This window comes from Rhinopithecus bieti, unplaced genomic scaffold (genome assembly GCF_001698545.2).
Source record: "Rhinopithecus bieti isolate Rb0 unplaced genomic scaffold, ASM169854v2 scaffold_68834, whole genome shotgun sequence".
NCBI lineage: Eukaryota > Metazoa > Chordata > Mammalia > Primates > Cercopithecidae > Rhinopithecus > Rhinopithecus bieti.
The window spans coordinates 489,623-511,280 of record NW_016826182.1 but is presented as its reverse complement, the minus strand read 5'-3'; the positions used below and the strand labels follow the sequence as shown (position 1 = coordinate 511,280).

The following is a 21,658-nucleotide window of genomic DNA, read 5'->3' as shown; positions in this document are numbered from 1 at the left end:
GACTGGCCTTGGAATGTTTCACAGAGAAGGTGAATGTATGTGTGTGTGTGTGTGTGTGTGTGCATATATATATACACACACATATATACACGTTAGGGACAATGACCCCCCCACACCCAGCCAGCTTCCATGGATGGATGCGGGGAGCCAGTGCCCTTAGCCCTCGTGTTGTCTAAGCATCCACAGACATTTAATATAGGGAGATGCAATGACATGTGTGGTGAGGGCCACCAGGGTACAGAAAGGAGAGGCCTGGCATTTGTTTGGAGTGTGGCTGCTGTTTCTCACCATTAAAAAGAAAGTTCCAGCTTCCTTTAGGTAGTGCTTTTTGTATTTATCTCATGGCCTTCACTTATGACCTGGACCCCAAGAGCACTCCGTTTCCTATCTCCACCTAAAGTCATTGCAAGTGTAACCTAATATAACATTCCAATTTACCCTTGCTACTTAGGAAGCTGAGGTGGGAGTATCACTTGAACTGAGGAGTTTGAGCCCACCCTGGGCAACATAGTGAGACCCTATCTCCCCTTGTACCCCCAAATTTACAATTTAGCCAATCATGGAGGGTAAAGAAGAGATGACAGGAGGCACCAATAACAGAATGCGCTGAGCATTTAGGAGAAGTACAGTGAAGCCCCTTACAGCATTGCCATATTTAATTCTTATAATAACTCCATGGGCTAGGTACTACTATTATTCCCTTTTGACATGAAAAATGGAGGCACCTCAGAGAGGCTGAGCATTTGGTTGTACTAGTGAGCTAAGGCACGTGATCCGACTAAAGAGTCTCAAGTCTTAGTCAGTGTATTATCATGTGTGAACGCACAGTTACAACCAGGCAAAAATGCAAAATGTGGGCATCCCACTCACTCTGGGGCTTTCTCTCCTTATTTGGAAGGAGTAGCACAATGGTGAGGATGTCACATACATGTAAGTGGGTGTGTTAGTCTGTTCTCGCATTGACAAAAGAGGTTTAATTGACCTCGGTTCTGCAGCCTGTGCAGAAAGCATGATGCTGGCGTCTGTTCAGTTTCTGAGGAGGCCTCAGGAAACTTACAATCATGCAGGGGAGGGAGGGCGGGGGCAAAGCGGGAGCAGGCACATTACATGGCCAGAGCAGGAGCAAGAGAGCGAGCGGGGAGGTGCCACACTTTTAAATGACCAGAACTCTTGAGAACTCACTCACTGTTCCATGGACAGTACCAAGAGGATGATACTAAACCATACATGAGCAATCTGCCCCCATGATCCAGTCTCACCTCCTGTTGGTGAGGTCAGACCCCACCTCCAACACTGGGGATTACAATTCAGCATGAAATTTGATCCGTGAGTGACATGGAGATGCACTGCCCAGATTTGCTTGCAAAGAAGGACTTGCTGCCTAGCTCTGGGTGCTGTCAGCAGCTGGCCCTTTTGGAGACTACCTCAGCTGCAGGGTCGCCTTGACCAAGGTCATGTCACTTCCCAGGATGGATGACATCCAATGACTGATTCAAGAGGGTATCTAATGGTCCAGTCATTTAGGCGCAATAATTCCAGTGGGCCATGTCTCAGATCCTCCAGTGGGATCAATGAAGGTTGTTGGGTGTACACTGCAGCCCAGCTCCTCCCTTTGCCCATGCTGCTTCCTGCCCATGCCCCACAGGTGAAAACATCCTGTTACTATCTCAGAGCCTGCTTCCCTGAGAACTCAATCTGTGACATCAGTCCCATTGATCAGAGAAGGCTGTGTCTTACTTTGTTGGTTTCCTTCATAACTTCCGTTCACATCACTTTCCTTTGATTTTTTTTTTTTTAGATGGAGTCGCTCTCTGTCACCCAGGCTGGAGTGCAATGGTGAGGTCTTGGCTTACTTCAACCTCCACCTCCCAGGTTCAAACAATTCTCCTGCCTCAGCCTCCCAAGTAGCTGGGACTACAGGCATGTGCCACCCTGCTAGGCTAATTTTTGTATTTTTAGTAGAGGTGGGGTTTCACCACGCTGGCCAGGCTGGTCTTGAACTCCTGACCTCAGGCGATCTGCCCGCCTCGGCCTCCCAAAGTGCTGGGATTACAGGCTTGAGCCACCGCGCCCGGCCTGTCCTTTGATTTTTTATGTTCCAGATAAATATCTAATTTATACAATTCTCAAAGATAGGCCACACAGAGATTCAATCCCCCTACCCTTTTTTTTAGTTAATAGACTATTTTTTAGAGCAGTTTTAGGTTCACAACAAAATTGAGCAGCACATATAAAGAGATCCTCTATACCCCTGCTCCCCACTAGCCCACCTCACTATCAATCAACGTCCATTTCCCTTGGTTTGGGCAATAAATATAGATTGTGGAAATAAATAAGCCCTTTTTAAAACCAAAATTTTATTAGACTAATGTACATAAATTTTTAATTGCTTTTTTTTGTTTGTTTGTTTGAGATGGAGTCTCACTCTGTCGCCCAGGCTGGAGTGCAGTGGAGCGATCTCTGCTCACTGCAAGCTCTGCCTCCTGGGTTCACGCCATTCTCCTGCCTCAGCCTCCTGAGTAGCTGGGTTACAGGCGTGTGCCACTACGCCCAGCTAATTTTTGTATTTTTTAGTAGAGACGGGATTTCACCGTGTTGGCCAGGATAGTCTCAATCTTCTGACCTTGTGATCTGCCTGCCTCAGCCTCCCAAAGTGCTGGGATTACAGGCGTGAGCCCCTGCGACCGGTCTAATTGCTATTTTTAACATTGGAATGGTATGCAGACTTGATTCCAAGAAGTTCTTACTGTGTGGCCTTGGACAGACCCTTTAAATTTTCAAGTCCTACTGTCCTATCTTTAAAACGGAAATAATAATTATTGGGAGGATTTAATTAGACAACATATCCCATAACATATCCTAACTCCAAGCAAAGTGCCTAGCACTTAATAAGGATTCAAAAAATTGATATTTGTAATGTAAAGTTGGCCTAGCACAGGCCTCCTGTGCTGCAACGTATCACCCAAAGTCGGTGTGACTTATAACTGAAGTTTATTCTTTCACACTTCTGGAAGCAGAAGACCGAGCTCAGTTTCACTGGGCCAAAATCAAGGTGTCAGCAGGACCTTGCTCCCTTCAGAGGTTCTAGGGGAGAATCCTTGCCTCTGTGCTGGCATTCTTCGACTTGCGGAGGCATCACTTCAATCTCTGCCTCCACAGTGGCCAGCCCTCCTCTGTGTGTGCTTACCCACCCCCCTTCCCCATGTAAGAGTACATGTGACTACAGTTAGGACCCATCTTCATCGTCCAGAATAATCTCCACAACTCAAGAAGACCCTTAATTGAATCACATATGCGAAGGCCCTGTTTCTGTTTATATAAGGGAATATGCAGGATTTAGAAGTTCCAGGATTTAGAATCTGTTATCTTTGGGGAGGGAACATTTTTCAGCCTAGCAAATGGGGTGACACAGTTTCTGTCTTTATTAAGCACAGTCCTCAACATTTCAACTTTGGACCATGAAAACAGTCTTTTGTCCCTTCCAGCTTGTCATTCAAAACCATCTTCCTTATTTTAAAAACCTTTCCTCCCTGCCTCTCCCAGAAGGGACAGTGGCTCCCAAAGGGAGCTGGGTGAAGTTTCTGTAAGATCTCAGCCAAGATTCTTATCATCAGCCAAGATTTGGAAACGGTAATTCCTTATAGGAAGTCCTGAACTAATAGCCTTGAAATAGGGGATTCCCTTCACTGCCGGGTGTGTTAGGGTTACACGACTGAGTTTGTTGAGGGAGGAGGAATGAACAACCCTGAAAACTAAACTATCCTACCTGTACAGTATTCACTGAAAGAGTTTCCTGGAGGGAAAACTTCCGATTCCCAATTAAATCGAGGATGACCACGGCCCGGATTTGGCAGTCCTGCCGCTGTCACTAGCTCGGGACCTCGTGGATCTGAGTGATCCAGCCTGGGCCGCGCCCTCACCCAGAGCCAGGGCTGTGAGAGCAGCTCCAGCGAGGGGGCGGGGTGGCGGCGGCCGGGCTGCTTCAGGGCCGGTGCCGGTGTCCTCAGAGCGGCGTTTTGGCACTGGGGTGGGCCGGGGCGTGGCTTTCGGCGCCACCTCTGCAAGCGGCCACCCCTCCAGAGTGGCGTGGGCAGGGGGCGTGGGAAGACCTAAGTATATTTATTCCGGTCTGCGAGCGGGATGCTGGGGCTGCTCCAAGGGACCAGAAGAGCTGCCCTGTGTCCCAGAGCAGGCTGGTTCTTCTGACAGCGCTGAGAACCTGGTGCTCGCGTCTAGCCAGGTGGGGGCTGTGACTGGACTCTCAGAACACTTGTGGGAGTGTGGAAATCTCTTTACGGGTGATAGGGCTCAGAGTCTGACTCAGTCGAGGGTTGATGGGGTGCAGTCACGCTCAGCCGGGTACTTTGGGGGCGCAGTGTCAGGCTCAACCAGGGAGTGACAGGCGCAGTACCAGCCTCATCTGGGTGTGCGCGTCCGGGAAGGGAAGGAGCCTGCAGCCTCAGCGGGGTGCGCTAGCTGGGGTCCTGCCCCGCCGGCAGTGCGTTCGGGCGCTGTTCCAGAGCGCGGCAGCGAGTGGCGCTGAGCCTCCGCTTTCGCAGCTCGCGGGGAGCCGGGCCGGCGGGAGGGGCCCGGCGGGGTCACCGCCTCCTCTGATGGCAGGCTCCTCCTCTCCCTCCGCCTCCCTGGCTCTCCACAGCCCGCCCGCCCGCCCAATCCACAGTTCCCGGCCCAGCCGAGCCGGGCTGCTTGTCTGGCAGGCGGAGGCTGAGCGCGACCCTAGGGAGCCGCGGCGCCCGGCGACCAGGGACAAGAGCGACTCCTGGGACCCCACTCCGTCCCGCGCCGCCGCCTCCTCCCCTGTTGTCGCGTGGACGCTCAGGCCCGCGCCGCCCGGGCCAGGATTCTCCTCCTCTTCCTCCCGGAGGGGAAGGAGCAGAGAAAGCCGAGCGGCGGCTCCGGGAGAGAGCGAGTCGAGGCCCCTGCCTCCGAGGCTCGGGGCAGGAGGAGGAGGAGGCGGAGGCGGAGGGAAGTGCGCGTCACTCTCGGGAGGAGAGTATTTCACCTCCAGGCAGAGGCTCCGGCTGCCAGTTGCGTTACGAGCGGCAGCTGTGGGCTCCGGCAATCGAGTGGCTTCCTGGCCATGGAGAGGAGATCTGGACCCGAGGACGCCGGGGGCTCCTCTCCGTCTCCCTGGACCGCTGTGTAGGCACCTGAGTTAACGGACGCTAAGCGGGGTAGGGGAAGGTAAGAAGCGACTCGCTCTCCCGCTCCCTGCTCCGCCTCGTTTGCTGCCCTAGGGGGCCACTGCGGGAGCGCAGACCCGGGTCTCGCCCACCTTTTCTGCTCCCGGCGGCCTGGCCGGCTTCGGCGTTGGGCATTTCTACCGAAAAGGAAAACGTCCTCCCGCCCTTCCCCCGTGCGTCTCCTTTCCCGGTTTCATCTCTGGATTAGGACTGACCCGACTCCCCCAGGAGTCAGTCCTCTCTTTAAGAAAGGGTCCTCGGGAACGGTGTCTCGATTTCTTTCCCTCCCCTCTCTCTTTTCATTACGTTTACGGGGAAGGGAACAATGGACCTTTCAAAGTCGGTGCGAACAGCATTAAACTTTCTGGAGAGGAATGGGGTGAGGGGATAAACCCCACAGGAAGCCGATTACAGTGAAAGGTTGATGGAATGTGCTTTGCAGTCCGGGTTCAGTGCGCGCGCGCTTGTGCGTTTGGGGTGATCTTTGTCTCTTTACCATTCCCCTGAGTTGGTGGGTCCTCCGCCCACCGCCCCCTGCCTCTCTTTCTGTTAGCTGAGGTAAGGTGAGGCTTTAAAATCGCTTACAGCTTCCTTTAAATCTGGGAAATAGCCTTAGCCCTGGACCCTATTCTCAGCTTTTCTCTGCAGAGTTGGGAGATCCTGGTAAAGGAGGGGGGCCCTCTCTGTGAGGACCTAGAGTGCTGCTGTTAATAGCACTAGTGGCTACACCCTTAGCGATAAAACCAAGGTCCTGAATTCCCTGGATGCTCTCTGCTGAGGGTTGATGAGTGTCACTAGACCTCGCCCTGGAGCGGAAACAGCTCACTTACATTCTCCGCAGAAGGTTAGGAAAACAGACTTTGATATGTATCTCCTTTTATCAGCAGCTGGGGTTAAGGATAGACTGCCTAATAATTTTTAAAACTTCCATTGTGCACATGAGCTACTCACTGCCTTGAGTTCCCTCCCCTTGATTCAGTGTGACAGAGTGATGCGCTGCTGCACGGTTGCGTGTGTTCAGATGTGCTGCTCTTCCCGGTAAAAAGTGAGAAGAATTTAGAGAGAGGGGAAAGGGTAGAGGCTTCACCTGAACTCAGGGAGGCCTGACTCCCCAGAGCAGCCAGGCAAATCTGTTGGAAATGGCTCAGTGTTAAAAAACACATTTAAAATGGTTAGCCTTATCTTTTTTTGGTTGGCTAGAATGGAGCTACTGTTTATTTGACCCTTGAAGGACGCTTGACCTTTTCAGAATTGGTCTGGGTATCATACTGTGGTTGTGTGTCTTTGATTACCTATACAAAAGGTTCTTTTTAGTTCGCATTTCTGGGCAAAACAGAAGAATGTGCAGTAGGCACGTCCTCTGCTTAGTAAACATTGGGTAGCACTTTAGAGTGCTTTCTTCTTCACACTGAAATGACTCCCCCCAGCTTCTGTGTACCTGCATTAGAGGATCAGTTTGGGTGGAACTGGAAATCTGTCTTCTGGCTTTCTGTTCAGTCCTCCTGACGCTGTTTTGTCTGATGTATGTGTGCTTAAAGGCTCAGAAAACTAAGATTAGAAGTGAATTCTGAGTCATCACCTGTTCTTTTAAACCTGTGAATGAGATAGTGAGCCGAGGACTGGCCTGTGTGTGGACAGGGAAATAGAATCTGTAAATTCTTACATGGTGCTTATCTGGGTATTCTGTGTCACAGTTAATTATTTGAGTAGTCACCTTCCTTGATCTAGTCTGTAACCAGTGACTTTCTAGAAGTGTCAGATTCGTAACAGGAAACCAGAATGGGGCAACACTTCAGCCATGGTCTAATAGGCCTAATCAATGCTGTCCTCAAACTGCTATCAAGAAAAGACAAACTGGAGGGTAATGTAGTCTTGTGGGTCATTATCTTGAAGTTGACAGGGTACTACTTACAGCTAGGTACTTTGGGCAAGTTTCTGAAATTGAGAAAGACAAACCACATTTTAGAAAGAGGAAACTTAGGCCGGGCGCGGTGGCTCACGCCTGTAATCCCAGCACTTTGGGAGGCCGAGGCAGGTGGATCACCTGAGGTCAGGAGTTCTAGACCAGCCTGACCAACATGGTGAAACCCTGTCTCTACTAAAAATACAAAAAAATTAGCCAGGCGGGGTGGCGCATGCCTGTAATCCCAGATACTTGGGAGGCTGAGGAAGGAGAATCGCTTGAACCCGGAGGTGGAGGTTGCAGTGAGTCGAGATGGTGCCGTTGCACTCCAACCTGGGGCGACAGGACCGAGACTCCATCTAAAATAAAAAAAAAGGAAAGAAAGCAAAGAAGAAACTTAATAATCACTACCAAATTCATGGTCTTAGACTCACATGGAGTGCTGTATGTAAATGTGTGCATTGTAATGTGTGCTCTAAAATATGTATGAGCATTGCATCATTCACCTACCCACCATCCGTTCAGCTAGCACTTATTAATCACCCATTGTGGTCCAGACCCTCTGGAAGCAATAGCAACACCTGCTTTGTGGAGCATTCATGTTGGTAAAGAGAAGGAGTTAAAGTGGTTGCAACCAGGGAGGCCACAGGGATTGAAGATACCTATGTTGTTTGAAACGAGAGAGATGACGGTCTCTGCTATTGAAGAAATGATCCTAGTCAGGGACGTAAGGAAATGAACGATTAGAAGATCCAATAAGTGCACGTCAGTGCACGTCTGGGAGAATTATGCATAGCATGCTCTAAGAAGCCAGAGAAGGAACAGATTGGGGCTGGGGGAGCAATTTTGTGAGAAGTACAGTTTATTAAATCAGACAGAATAGTAGGGACTGAAAACTAGTGTCAGAAGTGTTATCTTAAAATGGTGAAGATTGGAGGACTTGAAGTCAGACTTAGATTTAAAACAAGGCTCTGACACTTGCTAAACATTTGCTATTGGGCAAATCCCCTAATCCTTCCACGTTGTTTCTTCACCTGAAAAAGGAGTTTTAAAATGCTTTATGGGAATGTTTTAGGGATTAAATTTGAGTAAGTTTGCTATGTATTAATATATGATAAAGTACTATACAAGCTAATGCTGTCTGGTATCAAAAGGTACTTTCAAAAGTTTTTTAAAGCTCTGCATGGATATAAATCATAGCTTAATCAATCAGGTCTCAGCTACAGATTTTCATTATATTGGCCCTTTCCAGAATGATCTGAATCCCATCTTGAAAGTGAGTCTTTACACTTTTAAGCTAGCTACTGTCGTATGGTATTGCTGTCTTGTCCAGACTTCTTCCCATCCCAGACACAGGAAATCTTTTCATTTCGTTTGGATTGTGAGCATTAGTTAGAAGAATGGGCTGTCTAGTACAGTACATCAATTGAAAGGGTCTTGTCTGGTTTTGTACGGTGACATCCATTCTCCTCTCTGCCTCCCAAGCCAAGCTAACCCTCTGCTTTCCTCTCTCTGAACATGATGAATATGGAAAAGGAAAAAAAAAAAAAGAAAAGCTATGCATCTGCCTTTTTGAGAGTATGAAAATCCCCATTACTAGTTTTCTCCATTTGTAAAGAGGTATAATTTTCAGCTAGATTTTTAAAGTCTGTTCTCTCAATAGCAGCAGCTGCTGTCTAGGCGAAACTTGAATCTGTAAGCAATACTCGCTTTAGTTCTCCACTTGAAATGGACTTAAGCCCATCTGACATTTTAATAAATTGCCTTTGATACAAATCCAAACTCAGATATTTAAAACTATCAAGTGAACTGTGCCCTTTTGCCAGGGGAGGGGTGCGGAGGGGGATAATGAATGTAAATCAGTTTTCTGGACACTGCTACATATGCTGAATCTTAGCATGTAGCTTGAAGGGACCTTAAAGATAATATTAAAACAAGGAAGTTGGGACCCAGAGAGGCTAAATAATTAGGTAAGGTCATATAGTAAATTAACAGCCAAGCAGGGACAAGAACTCCTTTGTCCCTGTTTCCAGTCAGCACTTTTTTTTTTCTTTCTCAGATATATTATTTTATTCCTGTTTGGTTTTGTTAGCAATTTAATTAGTTTAATGGTCAGATATTTTGCATTTGGGCTTTGAAACTCATTGCACTCAGGTTTAAGGCAGACACTATGTGTATTTTTTCATTTCCTACTACTTACACATGATGGTGGGGTGATGTTACTTGTAACAAATTTCTGTGAAATAAGGAACTAAGTGTAAAAATAACATTAGTTTTACTTGTATTTTCTATAAACAGGATGAAAATTTAAAGTACTATAGATGTGCACATAAGAAGCAAGTTTCTGGAAACCCTGTTCAGATTTGAGTTGTGAATCAGAATAAAAGCATACTAGAATATGTTTGCATGTTCTTTTTTTTTCTTCTTCAAAACTTATGGCTGTAGGTCCTGTTTGCTTGTTCTTTTGTTTTCCTGGTACTTGCTTTGGGAAGACTTTAATGTTGGTTGTCAGGAACTATGTTCAGCAACTATTTTATTGCATTCCTAGGATGTGCAAGGCACTGTACTGGTTGCTGTGAGCAATACAAAGATAAATGAAGCATAGGGTTTTTATTAAAATGTCTTTAAAAATAAGTGAAACAGACTCATAAACTATGTATGTCTTAAAACACAGAATTGCTATCTCCCAACAAATCAGTCCTTTGATCTATCAGGCAAATCCGCTTTGAAACTGTTATTATTAGGCCAACCTAGTAACCAGATTTGTAACAAGGCATTTATTTTCATTACATGGTGATGAGTGATAAACCTTTTTACCTTTGTCGTATCAAGGGTCCATTGTAGTTTGAACAATAAGTTCCACAATATTTGATAAGAATTTTATGTTTTGGAAAGTTTGCCTGGTAGAGAATGTGGCACTCTTAACCCTAGTATTTTTTAATAAGGCTTTACCACTGGTTAGAAGTGTCATTAGGATGTTGTTGCCTGAAAAAGTTGAAATTTAAGACAATCCATATTGACCCCATGAGAAAAGAATTGACCTCTGACTGAGTTTCATGTAAGTGTCTTAAAACGTATGAATATCTGCCATAAATTTGATATCGTGGTCAGGTCAGATTAAGTCCCCCTCCAGTGTGAAATTGTTATGGATTTGGGGGCCCTTACTTAATTATTGGTGTGCTCTTTGGAGACTGCAAGCCTTCTGTTGTCCTAATGGTCTGTGTAATGGTGATTCACTTCCCTGAAGAACGAGTCATTTTTTCGCATACAATAAAGTTTGGAAAGTTAATTATTAACATTTTAGGAATGGGAAAGATTTAGTTTAACACAGGGACATATGCCTGATTCCTGTTTCAGGAGGAAATAGAAAATGAGTTCTTGAGTTTTCTCTTTTTTTAAGTTATGGTTTGAAAAAACATATAACATTAAAAGTTATATTTTTTTGAGACGGGGGTCTCACTCAGGGGTCACCCAGGATGGAGTACATTGGTGTGATCACAGCTCACTGCAGCCTCTATCTCCCGGGCTCAAGCTATCTTTCCACATCTCAGCCTTCTGAGTAGCTGGGACTACAGGCATGCACCACCATGCCCAGCTAATCTTTATATTTTTTTTTTGTAGAGACAGGATTTCACCATGTTGCCCAGGGTGGGCTTGAAATCCTGGCCTCAGTCTCCCAAAGGGATTACAAGTGTGAGCCACTGCACCCGTACTAACATTGCTTTTTAATGCCACCAGTGCTACCACTATAACACCAACTTTACATGGGGATTTGAAAAATATTATACTTGAGCTGGGCTTGGGCGACTCTGAGGTTAGCTTTAACCTTCAAGTGTTTCTTCTTGCCTCCTGTTAGTGCTTGCGGCACTTGGGCTTGTCACATAGCCCCTGTTTGCCTGTTGTGCTGTTGCTAACCAGTTTCTTTTTTTTTTTTTTTTTTTGGCGACGGGCTGGTGTGGGGTCTTGTTAGGTTACCTAGGCTGGAGTGCAATGGCTCTATAGTAGTCCTAGCACACTATAGCCTTGAACACCTGGCCTCAAGCCATCCAACTGCCTCGGCCTCTAAGTAGATGGGACTACAGGTGCACATCATTGTGCCCCTCTTCCTAGCCACAGTGTATCCCTATTCGGCTAAGTGAAGTCCAGCCGCCACTCTAGTGCTGAGTAATTACTTGTTCATTAGAAGTTCTGCCTTTTGACTCTGTAGCACCCTTGAGTCTTGAGGAACGTAGAGGAAACTGTTGAGAATGGGTAATATGGTCCTTTTGTTTGGCCTAGGTTTCACATGCCCTAGGACGAGAGGGACTGTGACTGTTTTGTATTCTGGCCTGGAACTCACCTGCAGGTGACACCCTTTCAAAGAATATGAAAGACGTCTGTAGTCTGTCACCCTCCCCCACTCCCATACTTTCTAGTCACTATGGGGCAATGTGTTGTCATTTTAATGGCGGAGTTCAGCGGTAGACTTTAGCTTACACGGGCAGAATAAGAAAGAGATTAGTAATAGTCTGATGGTGCACATTTGGGTGAGTAAATTTGCCGGGGTTTTTAGAAAATTAAACTCTATTCCATTCATAGGGATTTGATAAACTCAAGCAATCACCTCCTCAGCCCACTTTCTTTGCCTCAGCATTCAGTTCAATTACTTGTTTACTTGTGTTGTCTCCCTACTCTTTCTCCCCCCAAATGCTGGGCTGTGAGCTTCTTGAAAGTATGAACCATGTTTTATTTTTTTCTTTTTCTTTTTTTGTACTGTTGGCTCTCCAGTGTCTGTCGTCAGAGTCCTTTTCTCATAAGAGATGCTCAAAACTGAACTTGTTCCCTGTTTGAAAAGGCTTTATTCCAAGTGGTTAAAATTGTATTAAAGATAGGCTATGTGTTACAGTTGAAAGAAATAGTACACTTGGGTTCCGGTCCAGGCCCTGCCATTGATAGAAACTTTGCTATGACGCTGGATTGAACAGCCCTGGATTATTTCAGTCTGGGCATCTCATTATTCATCTGAAATATTTCTAGTGTGAAAGGCACATCAAAACATACTCCTTCTGTTTCCTATTTTCATTGCATTTTGGTATCTGTACGTCACTAGATCATGAACTTCGGCGGGTCTTTGCTTGTTTTTCAAACACATCCTTGTTGTCTTTTCATTTTTCCCACCTTTCAGCATTTTACAAACATAACTTGCTTGGCTTTTTCTTCTTGAGGAGTGTTTTAATGCATTGTCTTTGGCCCTCTGCAGATAATGCAGCCCACAGGCAGTTCTGCCCTTTGCTATAACCTGAATTAAATCAGCCTCCCTCAGGACAGACTTCGGCTTTGGTTCTTTCTTTGGAAGGCCAGCTGCAAGGCTGGTGACGCGCCTGCACTCGCCATTGTGTGCCTCGGCACTGCCATCCGTCACTGCCAGCAGGTTGGAAGCCTCTCTTGAATCTTCCCAGCCAGTTGAGAACAAGGGCGAAGGGGGGATGGTCTAGGATCACTGGGAAGGAAGGGAGAAAAGAGAACAGCTTTTCAATAAAAAGAATTAAGGAGAGAAAGAAATCTGAGAAATAATAATAGGAAAAAAGGAAACCGAAGGGAATAGAGAATGACTGGTAGGTACGACGACTTTTTACCCTTGTTTTCTAATTTTGCGGGTTGAAGAACCATCTAGCTTTCTGCAGTTTATCTCCTAGTTCTTTACTTCCACCTAGAGGCCTATGGACTTTGCTCTCTTTTTATTTTTATTTTTGGTTGCTCAAAGAGTGTTAGCTATTCTTAATTGTTACCCTTTCTCCCCGCTTGATGTGTAGTAGGTCTGCAGTTTTTCCCTTTCACGCTTTTCTTTTTTTGGCCATGATAATGCATTTTAACCTTTTGGCCATATCAGCCATATTGGCTTTAGAGTGTAGCATTACTTCTCAGAGACTTGTTTGACATCATTGGATAAAGATAGGATTAATTAGTGTATTTGGGATCAGAAAAATTGGACAGCTGCCTCCTTTACCTTGCGTAAATGACAGAAACGTAAGAATGAATTTTGAATATTTCTTTCAAGTCATTTATTTCACTTTAAAATTAAGAAGTTTGCACTTGGTTCACTTTTGGCATTAAACATTATAAATAGAGGCTGTTTGTTTTGAGGGGTTCATATTTTAACAGGAGAGTCCAGTGTAATTTGCCAAGGATATGTCCACTTTAGTGAAACTGTAGCTAAGTTGCTAATCTGAATTCCTTAAATACAGACCATAGGCATTTAATTATTTTGTTATTATCAGGGTAAGCAGATTCAGTATTTATAGTTAATTTTTGTTTTTCCAGAGATGTATTTCCTAACTATAGTTTTTTTTAGTAGTTTTCTAGCAAAAACACTATAGCTTAATACAAAAGTAAATTTTTTTTTTAGACGGAGTTTCACTTGTTGCCCAGGCTGCTGGAGTGCAATGGTGTGATCTTGGCTCACCGCAACCTCCGCCTCCTGGGCTCAAGCAATTATCCTGCCTCAGCCTCCCGAGTAGCTAGGATTACAGGCATGCGCCACCACACCCAGCTAATTTTTTTTGTATTTTTGGTAGAGATGGGGTTTCTCCATGTTGGTCAGGCTAGTCTCAAACTCCCGACCTCAGGTGATCCACCCGCCTTGGCCTCCCAAAGTGCTGGGATTACATAGGTATGAGCCACTGAGCCCGGCCTACAAAATTAAGTTTTTAAGCAGGGAAAACTAATCTTTCAACTTTAAATAATATTTATTCTAATTCAAAAGCTTAGTATCAGTTTTTTTTTTTTTTTCCAGTAAATTTAGTCTTTTTAGGACTATAGGTTTGAAATATTCTGAAGAAAATAAAAATACTTCACCCCAATATATGGCTCCCTGGTAAAATGAGTATTTTAAATTAAAAGGCTTTAGAGATCAAAAAGTTCCTGGAGAGACTTTTCCCCTATCTACAGAGATAGGACTGACACCCCCCATCCCCCCGTCCCCCCAACAAAGAGAANTTTCCAGTAAATTTAGTCTTTTAGGACTATAGGTTTGAAATATTCTGAAGAAAATAAAATACTTCACCCCAATATATGGCTCCCTGGTAAAATGAGTATTTTAAATTAAAAGGCTTTAGAGATCAAAAGTTCCTGGAGAGACTTTTCCCCTATCTACAGAGATAGGACTGACACCCCCCATCCCCCCGTCCCCCCAACAAAGAGAACAATTATCCCTGCTTCTTTCCCTGTTATTTCATTATCCATTGCAGAAAGGACCAAAAATCTCACCATACCTGAACAGACCCTATTCAAGATAAAGACTACCTCCACAGATCGTTTAAATTCCAAAAAGAACTATTGAGAAGTTAATTTCTGTTTCCCCATCCAGTCATTCTCTCTGGTTATCATTGATTCCCTCAATAGAATTCCTCCTCTTCTCCTTCTCGTAACCTGTTTTACCAGGATCCAAGCCCTCATTCTCCCTGTAACTTCAGGATGTCATATAAACTTCTGTGCCTCATTGGGAAGTTGGGTTTTCCTTCTAAAGGCTCCCATGCTTACACATTAAATATGCCTTTTCTCCTGTGAATCAAACTGTCTCATGTCAGTGATTTTAGTGAACTTTTAGGGAGCCAGAAGCCTATGACCCCCACAGTTTCTTATGCTTTTGCTGTATTGTATTTTAATAGGTTTTTGGGGCAGGCAAGAGTGTTTTTTGTTGTTGTTGTTTTTTCTTTGAGGAAGGACATAATCTGAGTGGTGCATGGTGTGAATCTAGAAGTCTGGTGTATACGACGTTTATTGTAACAATAGCTTAACTTGGGAATATCACTCATATGTGTCTAAACTGATCAAATAGATAAAGCAGGCAGGGATATATAAAAACAATTAGGGGTTCTCAGTCCCTTGTCCTTTCCCTTCATAGGGAGAGGTTTATAATTAAGAGTTGGTGCATTTCCCTTCTACATCTGAACATTGACCTGGCTACAATCTGCTTAATAAAAGTAAATAAGGATCTGTGTAAGTAAACTAACTGTGCGGAGTATCTTATTTCTTGGAAACATTCCAAACAGTTGCAGGTGATTGTGGCTCATACTGATTTTTGAGAGTTGAAGGAAAAAGATAAAAGGGCTGTGACAAGGGCAAAGTAATAATGGAGAATGCGCCTTGTGGGACAGTGTGAAGGCATATCCTGTGGAAAATCTAATATTTTAGGAAATCAAAATATTTTACCTCCAAATATATTTTTTTGACATATTTTGAGATGGCTGTTGGAGGATCAGCAAACAGAAGTCGCCCTGCAAAGCGGTCTTTAGTGGGGGAAATTTGCATCTATAGAAAATATGCATTAATGCAGCCAGGCTTTCTCTTGTCCGGATCGGGGAAGGATTAATTAAGTCTGACACCTTACAGATCTGAAAGAGACATTTGCCATCTCTGCTTTCTGAGGGGTGCTACCTGTGAGGTTCATCTACATAACAAGACCGCTTTTGCTAGCCAAGCCTCCTCGCATAACCTGTCTTGCAGCTAAAACCTGATTTACTACTGTAACCTGGTTTTGGCCATGCCCTGAGCCTGCATTCTTTCTCCAGTTTCTAGAAGGTGTATACACAGTTCTGTACCCCACCAGGGGGTTGGGTTTTCATTCTGAAGGCTCTCCTGTATAACACGTTAAATAAAGTTGTGTGTCTTTTCCCCTATTGATCTGGCTTTTGGAAGTTGATTTTTCAGTGAACCTTCAGATGGCCAAGGTCCTTGGCCCCACGCCTGTTTAGAGGTCTAAGGGTTTTCAATTCTTTGAGAGTATGCTGATACACAATCGAGCAGATCTCTGAATGAAAATTGACTTAATTGTTTCAACCATCTGTCCGTTTTCTCCTAAATAGCTGTATGTATAGACCTAGCATTTATGTTGAATTCTTTGCAGTGGTTGTTTTTTAAAAAAATGCATATTATCTTGTGTGCTCCGGGAATAGAATATGTAATACATTATATGCTGCTAAACTACATAGAAAAAGATTCCTCCCTACCCAAACTCTGTGTTTCAACCTTTGTATTTGAAAAGCTTTATAATAGCTGTTTAAGTACACAATCTTCTTGAGAACATTGGTCACACTTAAATATTTATTTGAAACTTGGGGAATTAGAGGACCTAAAAAGTCTACTTTGCTAAGGTTATTTTCTTACTGAACACTTTTTTATGTACAAGGTATTTATTGAGTTCACTGTTTGTTAATGGACATAATCTGAATCTAAAACAAAACTAAATGAAACACCTTAACCCTGCTTCCCTCAAACCAAACCAAACCAAACCAGAAGATCTAAATGGTGACCCCTGATAGTTATTCTTTGTTGTGTTCTTCTCCTGAAAGTAGGAGGTTGGGAATGTGCAATTATTAATTGAAAATTCAAGGCAGTTAGAATCTGGTGAAATATTTTATTAGGTCAGAAGTACAAAGAATTATAGTAACATCTGTTTTCATGATAATTCATGCTCACTCCTCTTTTACTTTTGCTGCATGTTTTCCTTTTGGATATACTGATGAATATGTTAGAAAGAGCTTCCAAGATCTTAGTAAAAGAAAAACTGTTCTTAGCCAAATTTTGGCCAGTTGTACTGAAACTCTTGGAAAGCAAAAATTGTAACTTGACCCTTAGGTTGAATATTGTTTAAAAAATTATGTCCTTGATCAAAAAAGAACCGACTTGATTAGATCGTGCCAACTTCTTGGCTATTCCCACAAGCCTGAATCTTCCATTCAAAAATTAGTTCTCTTAAAAAGCCTTGGCGTGATTTGAAAGAGCTTAAATGAATCAAAAGTATTGTATTTTCATTAGTTGTTCAATATGAGGGGATGATGGGACCAATATGCACTTCTTGGACTGTGTGGCTGTGGGACCTTCTCTGCACTGGGTTGGAAGGGCTAGATTATTTGGGGGGACTGATGATATAGCCTAGGGGGCAAGTGTCCTCAACCACCATGTAAGTGATAAGTACCTTTGTCTTGCATATTAACATCTCAGCAGCTGAAAGAACATTAAAAGCCCTTTTAAAGAGCTCCTACTAGTTTTGAACTGCTGCCGCTTTCTCTGTATTGAGAAGCCGTTCTCTTTGATCACAGCATTTAATGGCTGTCAACATAACAATATAAAGTGAAGTGGAATGTTTCTTTTTTTCTGTGTGCCTACTGCATTTCATAATGTGTAGTTAAAACTATTACAAAATATTGTGAAAGGTTGAATTTATCTAGGTAGTTTGCTGCTCTTTAGAATTGCTTCCTGCAGTTGTTAATAATACCTTTTAGTCACCTATTAGTTTTCATACTAGACTTGCATTTTATAAAAATTAACACATAGACTTTTTTTTGCTTTAAGTAGTATTGTTCTCAATTTTCTCCTGAATCAGAGAAACTGATACAGAAATTAGTCAAATTTCCCTGAGCCTCAAGGATGTCAAACAAGGATTAAATAGGAAATTTCTGTGTGTGTGTGTGTGTGTGTGTGTATGTGAGTGAGAGAGAGAGAGAGAGAGAAAGAGAGGAATCTGTAGTTCAAGAGATTCTTTGGGAGCATGCTTACACACAACCAAATTGATTTCTGAATGAAAGTGGACTTAATTTTTCCAACCATTTGTTTGTCTCCTTCCCAATAACTACATATGTGTGTGTATATATATGTATGTGTATATATATATATACGTGTGTGTGTGTATATATATATGTGTGTATATATATATGTATAGCATTTTTGCCTAATTCCTTGGCAGGAATTTGTGATCTAAATTCAACAATCATCTGTTGAGTATGTACTGTATGTAAGCTTTTGCAAGAATACCAGTCACTCCTGGTCTCGAGAGGCTTATGGTCTGCTGCAGATGGACAAGTACATAAATTAACTGAAACATAAGGCAAAAAGTAAGATGATCCTGTAAAAGGTTTTGGTTTTTTTTTTTTTTTTTTGAGACAGAGTCTTGGTGTGTTGCCCAGGTTGGAGTACAGTGGTACAGTCAAAGTTTGTTGTAGCCTTCGCCTCCCAGGCTCAAGTAGTGATCCTCATGCCTCAGTCTCATGAGTAGCTAGGACTAAAGGCACATGCCACCATGCCCAGTTAATGTTTTTGGTTTTTAGTAGAGATGATAGTTTCACTATGTGCCCAGGCTAGTCTTGAACTCCTGCACTCAAGCGATCCTCCTGCCTCTGCCTCTCAAAGTACAGGGATTACAAGTGTGAGTCATTGTGCCCTGCTAATTTATGGAAACTTGAGAAGGGTTCATGGATGAAATAGTGCAGTGTTTGAAAGCATTAAATGAGAATAGCTCAATTGTATTAAAATTATACCCCTCCTTTTGTTTTTGTTTTTGTTTTAAGAGAGTCTTTGACAAATCTTGTTATGAAGATGGTTGGCTGATCAAGATGACACTGAGTAACCCTTCAGAACTAGATGAACTTATGAGTGAAGAAGCATATGAGAAATACATCAAATCTATTGAGGAGTGAAAATGGAACCCCTAAATAAACTAGTATGAAATACCGCAAAAAAAAAAAAAAAAAAAAAAAAGAGAGTCTTGCTCTGTCGCCCAGCCTGGGCTGCAGTGGTTCATTCATGGCTCACTGAAGCCTTGAACTACTGGGCTCACGCAAATCCTCCTGCCTCAGCCTCCTGAGTAGCTAGGGCTAGCTACAGGCATTGAACCACCACACCCAGCTAATTTAATTTTTTATTTTAATTTTTTACATTTTTTATGTAGAGACAGGGTGTCTCACTGGGTTCCCAGGCTGGTCTTGAATTCCTGGCCTCAAGCAGTCCTCCCATGTTGACCACCCAAAGCACTGAGATTACAGATGTGACCACCTTGCTTGGCCAAAATCATGCCTCTATTTATAGGTTAACAAAAAAAGCATGATTTCCTTTAATGTTACTGAAATCTCAAAATAATTGCTTTCTGTGTTTAGTTACTGTAATTTATTACCAAATAAAGTGTATGCTCTTACCAAATATACAAGTCTCTCCCACTTTGAACTGCTTTTGAGGTAATATACCAGTTTTTTTTTTTTCCAAGAGAAGAATTTAATTTAAAATAACAGTGAGTTTTAAGGTATCTTTTGTGGGGCAACTGAGAATTAGACAACAGTACTAGGTACTTTTGGAATGCCTATGTTTTTCCAGGATTTTTTTTTTTTTTTTTTTTTGCAGCATTTGTATCTTTTAAGTTGATATGTTTTCATAGTCTTAGTAATTTCTTTATTATCTAATTTAATATTTGCCTAAATGGCCTGTGCAGTTTTGGGGCTACTAATTTTTGTAATCCAGTAAATAAATACTTGCAAAATGACTCTCTCAAGGAATATCTAAATACCAAAAATTATACTTTAAAAGCTTTGTGGAGTACATTTCCAATTTTAATATGAATGACTTAGATTATCCCCATTTTGGATTATCTATCTTATTTTAGGTGTTGTCACAGTCTGTAGTTGGTCTAAAAATGTGTCATAAAGTACTCATGTGCTCCTTCTTCATAGCATGTGTTTTCTACTAGAAATACGACCATTTAAAAAACAACATGTGATACAAACTGAGTATTAAAGTGAAATACTGGCCTGCAGTGAAATTATTAAAATGGCACCTAAGTTTGCCTTGAAAGCCAGAGAAAAATCCTCATTGTCTTTCTCCTGGTAGACCCGTTTTTTGTTCTCAGGACCCCAAACACAAGTACTAGCAGTTTTACAGATTGAACAGCCATTTTTGAGATAGCCTGGGAAACTTGTTCAATTTCACTTGCCTTCCAAACAAGTGATTTATTTTATTTCTTTAAAAAAATTTTTTTTTATTATTATACTTTAAGTCCTAGGGTACATGTGCCATGTTGGTGTGCTGCACCCATCAACTCGTCATTTACATTAGGTATTTCTCCTAATGCTATCCCTCCCGCCTTCCCCTACCCCACGACAGGCCCTGGTGTGTGATGTTCCCCGCCCTGTGTCCAAGTGTTCTCATTGTTTAATTCCCACCTATGAGTGAGAACATGCGGTCCAAACAAGTGATTTAAAATTGAATTTAGGAAGTGCATTTCTTAGGAATGCTGTAAATCTTTTTTCTGTATACCCCATAGTTCCTACCATAATCCTCTAATGATAGCAAGAGCTCACAATTAGCATACTGAATGAATGAAATGCCAGTTTTTTCCACGAATAATTTAGATCTATAATTATCAATCAATATATTTTTAAGTAATTAATACATAATATTATGCCTGAAGTAAATCCACAAACATAAAGTGAAATCCTAAAGCAATGTATTTGTAACTTATATTTTTAAAAATCAATAAATTGAGGGAGCTGTTTAACGTATGATTTTTTTTGGTTATTTTTTTCTAATATATGGCACAACACTATATTACCTCTTAGGAAAAGAATCTTGTATTTGCTGCTTATACATTTACATGTTTTTCAATAAAATAGAGGTAGTGGATTCAGAACAAGTATATACACACACACATATATGTTGTGCAGGAGTTTTATGGGAAAAACACAACCATGCTTATTTTTGATTTATTGGCCACTTTAGTTTGTGACAGATGCCATCTGAATTTTCATGTTGGGATCCATTTTTTGACCATGAAGACACAAATTATTCCCAGTAGGCTGGTGACTTCATTTAGCCTCTCATGACTTTTGTTTTATTGTGGGTACATCTGGAGACCCATTATCTCCCACCAAAGACCCCAGCCCCCACCAGCCTGTTAAGTAATAACAACCTTTCTCACCCTGAAACAATAAGGTATCAGATGATTGCAGCCTCAGAAACAAAAGATTCCTACTCCCTTTCAGAGCAGATTAGGGCTGTGATTCCCCTCCCACCCTGGTGAGCTGACACTCAAGAATACCTACTACAGCCCTTTCTTTGTTCAGAGAGGATCATAACGGGGTCTTTATTGTACTCTTTCATTTGTTCCAGCAGGATGTCTCCATTATTTTGGTCTGCTGCTTGGCACATGCAGCAGTTCTTCAATAGCACCTTGAATGGTGGTGTTTTTCTTTTGTCATGAAGCTTGAGCTTCATCTAAATAATTGCTTTTGTTCAGAAATCAAACCCCACAAACCAAGTGTTTTTGACAGACACACAGACTCTAAGAATGTTCTTTGCCCCGTGTAAAATCAGCATCAGTTCCTGATGAGATTCTCTTTTTGCCCCCATTAATTTCCAGGTCGTTTGGGTCCTGGGAATTGCTTGCTGATGGCTTCTCTAATGACTATTTTGTGTTTAATGGGTTTGCTGATAGTTTAGAGCAATTTGGAAGTACCTTTATGACTAGAATCTTACTCACGGTTTGGCAGAAGATGAAGAGGATTAATTGTAAGGGTATTGAATGAAGTCAGGTGACTCTGAGATGCTCTAGTTGTTAAGGAAGGGATGTAAGAGGTTAAACACCATATTTCTGAAGCCATAGGGCACACCATATATTTATCCACAGTCATTGCAATACGAATCCTTTCCTTCCTTCCTTCCTTCCTTCCTTCCTTCCTTCCTTCCTTCCCTCCTTCCCTCCTTCCCTCCTTCCCTCCTTCCCTCCTTCCCTCCTTCCCTCCTTCCCTCC

General features: G+C 42.7%; 1 protein-coding gene across 1 annotated transcript in view; it reads left to right on the top strand.

The window, feature by feature from the left end:
- Positions 1-4,687: 4,687 nt before the first annotated feature.
- CEMIP2 (cell migration inducing hyaluronidase 2) overlaps positions 4,688-21,658 on the top strand; it is a 91,143-nt gene continuing 74,172 nt past the window's right edge. Inside the window, exon 1 of the mRNA XM_017863322.1 lies at positions 4,688-5,205. The gene's annotated coding sequence lies outside the window, so the exon portion shown is untranslated. The remainder of the gene's footprint in view (positions 5,206-21,658) is intronic.